The sequence below is a fragment of the Chiloscyllium plagiosum genome, chromosome 1, assembly GCF_004010195.1.
Source record: "Chiloscyllium plagiosum isolate BGI_BamShark_2017 chromosome 1, ASM401019v2, whole genome shotgun sequence".
NCBI classification, from domain to species: domain Eukaryota; kingdom Metazoa; phylum Chordata; class Chondrichthyes; order Orectolobiformes; family Hemiscylliidae; genus Chiloscyllium; species Chiloscyllium plagiosum.
The window spans coordinates 101558782-101570305 of NC_057710.1; the positions used below are offsets into that span (position 1 = coordinate 101558782).

The following is an 11524-nucleotide window of genomic DNA, read 5'->3' on the forward strand; positions in this document are numbered from 1 at the left end:
ACAAAGAGACCTTGGAGTGCAGATTTATAGTTCCTTGAAAGTGGAGTCATAGGTAGTTAGGATAGTGAAGAAGGCATTTAGCATGCTTGCCTGTATTGGTCTGTGGATTAAGCGTAGGAATTGGGAAGTTATCTTGCGGTTGTACAGGACATTGTTGGACCACTTTTGTAATACTGCCCAATTTCTGGTCCCCCTGCTACTGGAAGGATGATGTGAAACTTGAAAGGGTTCAGAAAAGATTTACAAGGATGTTGCCAGAGTTGGAAGGTTGAGCTATAGGGAGAGGCTGAATAGTCTGGGGCTATTTTCCCTGGAGCATCAGAAGCTGAGGAGTGACCTTATTGAGGTTTATATAATCATGAGGGGCATGGATAAGGTAAATAAACAAGGTATTTTCCCTGGAATTGGGGACACTAAAACTAGACGGCATAGGTTTAAAGTGAAAAGGGAAGTATTTAAAAAGGGACCTACGGGGCAACTCTTTCACGTAAAGGGTGGTGTATGAAATGAGCTGCCAGAGGAAAGGGATGGAGACTGGTACAATTGCAACATTTAAGAGACATCTGGATAGGTATATGAATAGGAAATGCTTATGGGAAATGATATGGGCCAAATGTTGGCAATGGGACTCTATTTATTTAGTGTGGCGGTGAGCATGTTTGATGGTATCAGATCGGTCAATACTCGGGGTGATTTATCCCCCATGAAAATGTGCTTCTCAGCTGCTGAATCTTGTGGTGAGTGATTAAGCAGTTCTCACTAGTGAGACTTTCAGATGCTACAAACCAAGAACTGACCTTCAGCCTGTGCTGAGAAGGTGCCAGTAAAATTGGGTTCCTGCTTTTTAGAACATGAGCAGCAGACATTGCTGGATGGGGCAACAGAAAGGCAGGACATTTTCTTCTTGATGAATAGAGTCAAAGAGGGCATTGCATTACACAGGAGCATAGGTCAGTGTAGCTAGGATGGCAAAACTTACCAGAGAAAGGTTCATGATCTCCTGGGCTCTACAAAGCTAAGTGGCACAGTCTTATTTCTGCCAACTCTCACTCTGAGGTATCACTTAATCTAACTCTGCCACTTCACTTACTTCAGCCATAACATTTCACAGACTGCACATGCCTATTCAAGCATTCGTAATTACCTTCTCCTCTCAAACTACTAACCTTTCCTGCCCTCTGAGCTCCCTACCGACTTACAGGGAACAGCTCAGACTTATCCTCACACTCAATCCTTCTTTTTATTTCATTGTAAGAATAACTGAGGTCAAGTGGGTCAAGAGAGATAGGACCTTTCAGCAGATGGTGCACATCAAGCTCCTACGCCCGTTTTGAGGAAGGAATCAGCAAGTTGTCTGGACAAGACCAGGAGCATTCCTATGGTGATGGAACAATACCAGCAGGCCTGGGCTCCCCTGTGAGAGTACCACTTCTGAAGGACAAAAGGGTAACTGGGAGAGAATAGGGCCCCACAAAGATCAGCAAGGTGGCCTTTGTGTGCAGCTGCAGAAAATGGGGGATTGCTGGGGGTATTTTGCATCAGTATTTACTCTGGAAAAAGATATGGAAGATCTAGAATATAGGGAAATAGATGGTGACATCCTGTAAAATGTCCATATTGCAGAGGAGGAAGTGCTAGATGTCTTGAAACACAAAGGTGGATAAAACCCCTCCACCTGATCAGGTACACCCTAGAGTTCTGTGGGAAGCTAGAGAAGGAACTTCAACAACAGTACATCATACTTCAACAACAGTACATCAAGAAAAAATTATTGTTCTTTTAGTTAATCTGTTCAGACATTCTATGACACATGTTCAAGGCAGGGACACAACCACTATGACATTAGACTCTTTTGAGAATATTTATATGGCATGATAAAATGATTGTCAATAATAAATTGCTCAGTGATTAATGCATTTATTCCATTCTACACTATAGATGTTTTGAATGAGTAGGCAGAAGATTGACCATTGCCCAGAAATTGCATTATAAAGATAGGTGTAAGTAAATATACCTCTGCTGAAGAATACATTGAGTGGGAGGCTTGATATCAGTCTATAAATAATAAAAGATAAAAATAAGGTTGAATTAATCAGGTGATTCAAAATGGGCATTGAACATAGAAAAATGCGATGCAACTACAAAATCTATGCACCCCAAACAAGGCTAGTAATTAAGAGAATACACTTTTATTGATTTGGTAGTGGATGCGTGAAACTCATTCCAAGAGAAGATGGTTGATTTAAGATCAATCAGAATCTTGAAAAAGGAATTAAATGAATATCTTTTGAGAATTGTTATTGAATAGATCAAGGATACTAATAGGACTGTTTACATCTTGTTTTCTTTGTTAAGCAAACAGAAGGAACATTATTTTTATTAAAACTAAGGAATCAATGGAATCTCTACAAGAGGAGATATGGATTTTAAAAATTAATTTCTCAAGATGAGCATGCCATTGAAGATTTTATTTAAATTGTCCATTGCAAACTCTCCTCAGACAGAGGTATGCCTTGCTTTCAGGCACTTGAAATCCTTCTAGTGATCCAGCTTTCATTTCAGCTAGGAGCTGGAGTAGGTTATCAGCCTGTTGAGTTGATAAAGCATGATGCTGGGAAAAAGCACAGCAGGTCAGGCAGTATCTGAGGAGCAAAAGAGTCAACGTTTCAGACATAATCCTTCTTCAGGACCAGGGAGGGGGAAAGGGGCTGAGAGATACTTAGGGGGAGGGGATGGGGCTGGGGGACAGATAGGTAGGGTGGCGATAGGCAGGAGAAGGAAGGAGGTAATAATGATAGGTCGTTGGGAAGTGTGGAGCGGATAGTTGGGAAGGAAGACAGACAGGTAGGACAGGTCAAGAAGGCAAATCTGAGTCAGAGGGTTGGATTGGGATGGGGTAGGGGGAGGGGAGATTTGGAAACTAGAAACAAAATTTGGGAGATTTTGAAATTTAATGCTCATGCCATGTGGTTGTAGGCTCCTGAGGAGGAAACTGAGGTGTTCCTCCTCTAGCTTGGCCTTGTGTAGGGGACGCATATGTCCTTTGGGGAATGGGAGGGGGTGTTGAAGCGGATGGCCATAGGAAAGTGAGGTTAGTTGGTGTGTACGGACCAGAGATATTCCCTGAACTGTTTCGTGAGTTTGAGTTTGGTCTTTCTGATGTAGAGGAGATCACATCGAGAGCAACGGATGCAATAAATGTGGTTGGAGGATGTACAGTCCTGTTTGGTAAATAATTTTATTGGTTCACTACACTCAGAGAAGAAATTCCTATTTTTCTCTGTCTTAATCATGCAATCCTTATTGTGAGATTACGCTTTGTGGTCCAAGACTCACATGCAAGGGAAAGCAACCTTTCCATATCAACCCTATCAAGTCTTTTAAGAATCTTATATGTTTCAATGAGGTGGCTTCTTATTTCTTCTTAATTTCAATGAATACAGACTTAATCTACTCAACTTCTCATCATAATGTTTTCCCTCCACACCTGGTATCAGCTTAGTGAAACTTTTCCTGCAATATCAGTATATCTTTCCTCAGATAAAAAATCCAAAACTGTTCACTGTATTCTCGCTGTCATCTAACTAATGTTGTATATACATATAGCAGAACTTCAACATTTAAATTCCATTCCCTTTGAAATAAAGGCCAAAATTCCATTGGCCTTCCCTGTTACCCACTGAACTTGAACGCTAGCTTTTTGTGATCCATGGACAGGGACTTCCAAAAACATCTCCCCGTTCCATAACATTTTGCTATCTTTCTCCATTGAAATTATGTTCAACATCTCTGATCTTCTAACCAAATTGCATAACTGCACATACTCCCACATTATATTACATCTGCTGAGTTTTTGCTCACTCACTTAATCTATCCAAATCCCTCTTCAGACTCTTTGCACCATCCTCACTATTTGCCTTCTCAGCTATTTTTGTGTTATCTGCAAACCCAGTTATCGTACATTCACTTTCCTCATCCAAGTTATTAATGTAAATAATTGTGGCCACAACACTGATCCCTATGGTGCAACACTATTTACAGGTTGCTACCCAGAAAATGCTCTCCTTATCCGAACTCTATTAGTTAGCCAATCCTCTTTCCATATAATTTACCATCATACCAACACTATGGCCTCTTATATTATGAAGTAGACTAATGTGTGGTACCTTGCCAAAAGGCTTCTGAAAATCCAATATATTGCATCGATTGATCTCCTTTAATATACTCCTCCTTTTGCCTCTTGATTAATATTGGAATGCTATTCATGTATTTTACTGCAAAGACTGATGTGATATATTTTTCAACTCCTCTGCCATTTCCTATTATTATTCCTCCAGCCTCATTCTCCAAGGGTCCTAAGTTTATTTTGTCTACACTTTCTAAAAATATATTTTTAAATAAGTTTTTACAATCTATCTCATGAGTACTTGCTAGTTTACCCTCATAGGTTAGTTTCTCCTCATTATTAATTTTTTTGGTCATCGATTGTTGGTTTTAAAACTTTACCAATCTGCTTGGCTTGTCACTAATGTTTGCCACAATGCAGGTTTTTCTTTCAATTTGATCGTCTTCTTTACTTCCCTGGTTAACCATAGTTGGCTTATCCCCTTCTTAGAATCTTAATGGTGGCACAGTGGCACAGTGGCTAGCATTGCTGCCTCACAGCGCCAGAGACCCGGGTTCAATTCCCACCTCAGGCGACTGTGTGGAGTTTACACATTCTCCCCGTGTCTGCGTGGGTTCCTCCGGGTGCTCCGGTTTCCTCCCACAATCCAAAGATGTGCAGGTCAGGTGAATTGGCCATGCTAAATTGCCCATAGTGTTAGGTGAAGGGGTAAATGTAGGGGAATGGGTCTGGGTGGGTTGCGCTTCGGCGGGTCAGTGTGAACTTGTTGGGCCGAAGGGCCTGTTTCCACACTAAGTAATCTAATCCAATCCTTCTTCCTGTAATGGAGCTGTAGATGTGTACTGTATCTTTAAGGGAGCTGAAACATCTGGCTGGCACACAGCGTGCTGAAAATTTACAAGTGAAACAAATAGCTCATTCTTCTAAACTCAAAGATTACAGATCAACCTTTTTAACTTGTCTTCACTCTAGTTTAATAAATCTCCTATGGGTTGCCTTTATGACAACTCATGCAATCTCCCATACTCTTAGCTCTTTCAATCAGTTATTCAGATTTTCTTAAGGCTTGGCCTGCTATTAATAATCTCCTTGCAGATAAACCAGCGGTTCTAACCACTGAGCCACTGTGCCACCCATCTGCCATTATTCCTCAACTGTCTTTGCTGCTAAGCTCCTTTTCCAATACACTCCAACCAACTGTGGAGTGGATTGGGAAAGGAGTTTAATTCAATTTCCCACTTGACTTTAGCCAGCTCTGTCTCACACCCTTATATTTACCCTTATTTAAATTTAAACATTAGTCTTAGATACATGCTGCTCTTCTTCAAACTGAATGTTAAATTCAACCATGTTTGATCACTGCTACCTCAGGTACCTTTACTTCAGTTGTTAATTAATCCTGTCTCTTTACACATTAGCATTTCTAGAATAGTCTGTTCTCTGGTCAATTTTAGTACATGCTTCACAAGGAGGTTGTCTCTCAAAACATTAAGGTTTCAATGATGTGTTGACTGTACGCTACCTCATGAGACCTATCACAGAATTCCATCACTGCCTGTGTCCATTTGACCCAGTGATATTTAAGAAACAGCAGGATATCCCCAAATAAAATATATTATTTGATTTTGAGGGAAATCGGGAGGTAGTCTTGGTATTCGTGTTAGATTAACATTCAGAATTATAGAATAACACGGAATAGAAGAAGCTCTTTGTCCCATGGAGACAGTGTCAACAAAACTACTCTAAGTTAATATTAGTTCCACTGTCCAGCACTTGGTTCATAGCCTTGAATGAATGACAATTCATGTGCTCATCCAATAGCTTTTTCAAGGTTGTAAGGTTCTCATCTATCCTCCCAGACAGTGCATTCCAAACTCCCATCACTTTCCGGGTGAAAAAATATTTTCCTCAAACTCCCTATAAACTGCTTGCCTTTCACCTTAAGAATAACTTGGCAGGGGCAAAAAAACTCAGGCCATATTAGCTCTGCCTATATGCGGAAGAGTGAATTAAATGAAAAGAATTGTAGCTAAGTTGCTGCATTGCAGCCACTGAGTAACAGTGGAAGCAAGGTTGATATTCTGTCCTGTAGCTTAATTTTGAGTATAGTGACAGGAGAACTCATCAGATTAATTGCTTTGTTCTGGATGATATTGAGCCTTATTAATGTTGCTGCAGATAGATCCTTTAATGTAATTGTTGAACATTATATCGCAATCTTGTAATCTTGCAGATGGTGGAACATTGAGAGATCAGAGGGTGAGTAACTCGCCACAGAATATGATATGCTCTTGTTGTCACATTATTGCTTATGTGGTTAGTCCATTTAAGCCTCTAGTCAATTCTGACCCAGTTGTATCGAAAAGGCAGAGAAAGTTTCAACTCCAAGTAGAAAAGGAGTAAAACATGCTTCTGTAAATGGATATTGTATTGAATAGAATCTAGTAGAAGGCATAGAGAATTTAGCACAGAAAAGCAGCAATTTAGCTATTGGATCTGTACTAATGAAAGGAAGTGATCCAGTCTCATCCCACTTGACACTTGACCTATTAGGTTACAGTACTTCACATGCATTTCTAATTAGGTCTTACCTGCAGTTCATAGAATCTCTCCATAGTGTGGAAAGAGGCCCATTGAATCTGCACTGACCCTCTGAAGAGCAATCCACCAGACCTAGCTTCCAACCCTATCCCGTAACCTTGCATTTTACCATGGCTAATCCATCTAGCCTGCCCATCTCTTGGATCTACAGGGTAATTTAGCATGGCACATCTTTGGACTTCGGCTTCCTCCCTAAGCACCCAGCTGAAACGAGCAGAACATGCAAGCTCCATACAAACAGTCACCTCAGGTTGGAATTGAGCCCAGGTCCCTGATGCTGTGAGGCAACATTGCTCATCACTGAGCCACCGTGTACCCCAATGATTACAAGATTGTGATCTAATGTTTGAAATTACATTAAGGAGTCAATCTGTAACAACATTAACAAGGTTCAATATCACTTCGAACAAAGCAATTAATTTGATAAATTTGCCTTTCACTACACAAAATGAAACACAGGATAGAAAACCAACCCTGTTTCCACTGTTGCTCAATTAGGATTTATGCCTTTCTCACCCTTTCAGACAGTGAGTTCCAGACTGTCCCCATGCTCTGGTGAATAGAGATTTCACTCGAATGAGCGAGGCAGGTACTGGGATTCAGGCAGTAGATGTGCAGGAGTCTCAGCCCTTGTCCTTCAACAGGTTCAAGAGTTTTGCTCCCTGTGTGGATGGGAATGGGGACTGCAGGGAGGATGAGCTGACTGACCACAGCACCGAGGTGCAGGGAGCCATTCAAGTGGGAGGGAAGAGAAGAGAAATGTTGTTGTAATTGGGGATAGTATATTTAGGAGCATATACACTGTTCTGTGACAAGGATCGAGACTCCTGAAGGTTGTGTTGCCTGCTTGGTGCTCGGGTTCAGGATATCTCATCTGAGCTGCAGAGCAACTTGGAGTGAGAGGGTAAAGATCCAGTGGTTGTGGTCCATGTAGGTACCAATGACGTAGGGCAGACGTTCTGCTAAGGGAGTATGAACAGCTAGAAGCTAAATTAAAAAACAGTACCAAAAAGGTAATAAGCCTGGCTTACTAACATGGGCCACAAGCTAATTGGCAGAGGGTCAATAAGATTAAGCAGGTAGATGCATGGCTCAAAGATTGGTATGGGAGAAATGGGTTTGAATTCATGGGACATCGGCACCAGAACTAGGGTAAGAAGGAACCTGTTCCATTGGGATGATCTTCATATGAACCGTGTTGGGAGCAGGTTCCTAGTGAATCGCATAACTAGGGCTGCAGGCAGGGCTTTAAACTAAATAGTCGGGTGGGGGGGTCAGTTAGAGGGGAAATTAGAAAACACAAATTAAAGGAGGAGGTGAAGAGTCCAGAATTCAGTAAAGGTTATTAAAATCTCCAGCACAGACACAAATAAAACAGAGTATCTCGAAAGGTTGAGCAATCGAACTTCAAGTACACTGGATGAACGAATGACAATGAGAAGAGGGACAGTTACTACAGGACTGAAGGTGTTATATCTGAATGCATGGAGATGTGGCTGCAAGGGGATCAGGATTGGGAACTGTATATTCAAGGATTTACATCCTATTGAAAAGATAGACAGGTGAGCAGAGGTGGTGGGGTTGCCTTAATTTTATTTCTTGCTAATAAATCAACAGTTAGAAACAAAGTAGAAAATCAGATGGTGTAGAACCTAATGTGAATAGAATTGAGCAACTGCAAAAGGTAAAAATAAATGATAGTTGGAGTTATGTACAGGCCTCCAAACAGTAGTCAGGAGCTGGGCACAAGAAACACCAAGAGATAGAAAAGATAGGAAAGGCAAAGTTACAGTGATCATGGCAGATTTCAATATGCAGGTGGACTGGGAAAATTGGGTTGGTAGTAGTTGGCTAGAAAGGGAATTGGTGGAATGTCTACGAGATGGCTTTTTGGAACAACTTGTAATGGAACCAACTAGGGAACAGGCAATACTGGATTTAGTGTTGTGCAATGAGGCAGACTTGATGAGGGAGCTGAAGGTGAAGGGACTCTTAGGATGCAATGATCATAACATGATCAAACTTACTATGCAATTTGAGAGGGAGAAGATAGAATCAGAGATAATGGTATTTCAGATGAATAAAGGCAACTGCTGCAGAATGAGGGAGGAGTTTGGTAGAATTGTCTCAGAGAGGAGCCTTGCAGGAAAGACAGCATGTCAAAGGGCTGAAAAGAGGGGAGACCACACTGGATCTGGTGCTTGGTAATGAACCAGGCCAGGTGTTTGATTTAGTTGTAGGTGAGCACTTTGGACAGAGTGACCATAATTCAGTTACGTTTAGTGTAGCGATGGAAAGGCATAGGTACATGCCACAGGTCAAGAATTATTGATGGGGTAAGGGCATTTATAATATGATTAGGCAAGAATTAGGATGCATAGAATGGGGTAGCAAAATGCAGGGGATGCAGACAATGGAAATGTGGAGCTGGTTTAAGGAGCAGATATTGTGTGTCCTTGATAGGTATGTCCCTGTCAGGCAGGGAGGAAGTGATAAGGTAAGGGAACCGTGGTTTACTACAGAAGTTGCATATCTTGTTAAGCAAAAGAAGGAGGCTTATGTTGAGGAGGCAAGATGGTTCAGATGAGGCGATGGAGAGTTATAGATCAGCTAGGAAGGATTTAAGAGAGTTAAAAAGAGCAAAGAGAGGACATGAGCAGACTTTAGCAAATAGAATAAAGGAGAACCCTAAAGCTTTATATAGATATGCGAGGAATAAAAGGATGATTAGGATAGGAATGAGGCCAGTCAAAGACAGAAGTGGGAAGTTGAGTGTGGACCCTGTGGAGATCGGAGAGGTGCTAAATGAACATTTCTCATTGGTTTTCACTCAGGAAAAGGAGAATATTGTAGAGGAGAAGAATGAGATATTAGACTAGAAAGGATCGAGGTTAGCTATGCACAGGCGTTATCAATTCAAGAAGGAGTGAAAGTAGACAAGTCCCCTGAGCTGGATGGGATTTATCCAAGGATACTCTAGGAAGCTAGGGAGGAAATAGCAGAACCTTTGGCTTTGATATTTGAATCATCATTGTCTACGGGTTTAGTACCAGAAGACTGGAGGATTGCAAATGTTGTGCCCTTGTTCAAGAAGGGCAGTAGAGATGACCCAGGTAATTATAGACCAGTGAGCCTTACTTCTGTTGTAGGAAAGGTTTTGGAAAGGAGTTTAAGAGATAGGATTTATAATCATCTAGCAAGCAACAATTTGATTTCAAATAGTCAACATGATTTCGTCAAGGGCAGGTCGTGTCTCACAAACCTCATTGAGAAGGTGACCAAGCATGTAGATGAGGGTAGGGCAGTTGACGTGGTATACATGGACTTCAGTAAAGCCTTTGATAAGGTTTCACCTGGTAGGCTGTTGGAGAAAATGCAGAGGCATGAGATTGAGGATGATTTAGCAGTTTGGATTAGAAATTGGCTTTCTGAAAGAACGCAAAAGATTGATTCATCCTGGAGTCCGGTTACTAGTGGCGTGCCACAAGGATCTGTGTTGGGACCACTGCTATTTGTCATTTTTATAAATGACTTAGATGCAGGATTAGGTGGATGGATTAGTAAATTTGCAGATGACACTAAAGTCGGTGGAGTAGTGGACAGTTTGGAAGAATGTTACAGGTTGCAGAGGGACTTGAATAAACTGCAGAATTGGGCTGAGAGTGGCAAATGGAGTTCAATGCAGTTAATTGTGAAGTGATGCATTTTGGGAAGAATAACAGGAAAGCAAGGTACTGGGTCAATGGAAAGATTCTTGGTAGCGTGAATGTTTGGAGGGATCTTGGAGTCCATGTACACCGATCCCCGAAATTTGCCACCCAGGTGGATAAGAAGGCATATGGTGTGTTAGGTTCTATTGGTAGATGGATTGAGTTCCGGAGCCACAATATCATGCTGCAACTATACAAAACGCTGGTGCGGCCACACTTGGAATATTTGTGTACAGCTCTGATCACCATATTTCGGGAAGAATGTGGAAGCATTGGAAAAGGTGCAGAGGAGATTTATCAGGATATTGCCTGGTCTGGAGGAAAGGTCTTATGAGGAAAGACTGAGGGGCTTGGGTCTGTTCTCATTGGAAAGAAGGTGGCTTAGAGGGGATTTGATAGAGACATACAAGATCATCAGGGGGTTTGATAGGAAAAAGACTTTCACTATCTACCCTAAGATGATGATGCCAGCTTGTACGAGGGGGCATAACTATAAATTGAGGGGTGATAGATTTAAGACAGATGTCACAGGCAGGTTCTTTACTCAGAGCGTGGCAAGGGCGTGGAATGTCCTACCTGCCAATATAGTTAACTCAGCCACATTAGGGAGATTTAAACAGAACTTGGATAAGCACATGGATGATGATGGGTTACTGTAGGGGGACGAGCTGAGAATAGTTCACAGGTCGGCGTGCCGGGAGTGGAGGTTGGGTTGGCCTCCTTCTTCAAAGACCGCAATTTCCCCCCAGACGTGATCGACGATGCCCTCCACCGCATCTCCTCCACTTCCCATTCCTTCCGCCCTTGAGCCCCGCCCCTCCAATCACCACCAGGACAGAACCCCACTGGTCCTCACCTACCACCCCACCAACCTCCATCTTCATCGTATCATCCGCCGTCATTTCCGCCATCTCCAATCGGACCACACCACCAGGGATATATTTCCCTCCCCTCCGAAAAGACCACTCCCTCTGTGATTCCCTCGTCAGGTCCACACCCCCCACCAACTCAACCTCCACTCCTGGCACCTTCCCCTGCAACCGCAAGAAATGCAAAACTTGCGCCCACACCTCCCCCCTTACTTCCC

General features: G+C 42.2%; 1 long non-coding RNA gene across 1 annotated transcript in view; it reads right to left on the reverse strand.

Annotated features, from left to right (window-relative positions):
• Positions 1 to 2576: 2576 nt before the first annotated feature.
• LOC122555735 overlaps positions 2577 to 11524 on the reverse strand; it is a 46614-nt gene continuing 37666 nt past the window's right edge. The window contains exon 4 of the long non-coding RNA XR_006313349.1: positions 2577 to 2642. This is a non-coding gene — a long non-coding RNA (uncharacterized LOC122555735). The remainder of the gene's footprint in view (positions 2643 to 11524) is intronic.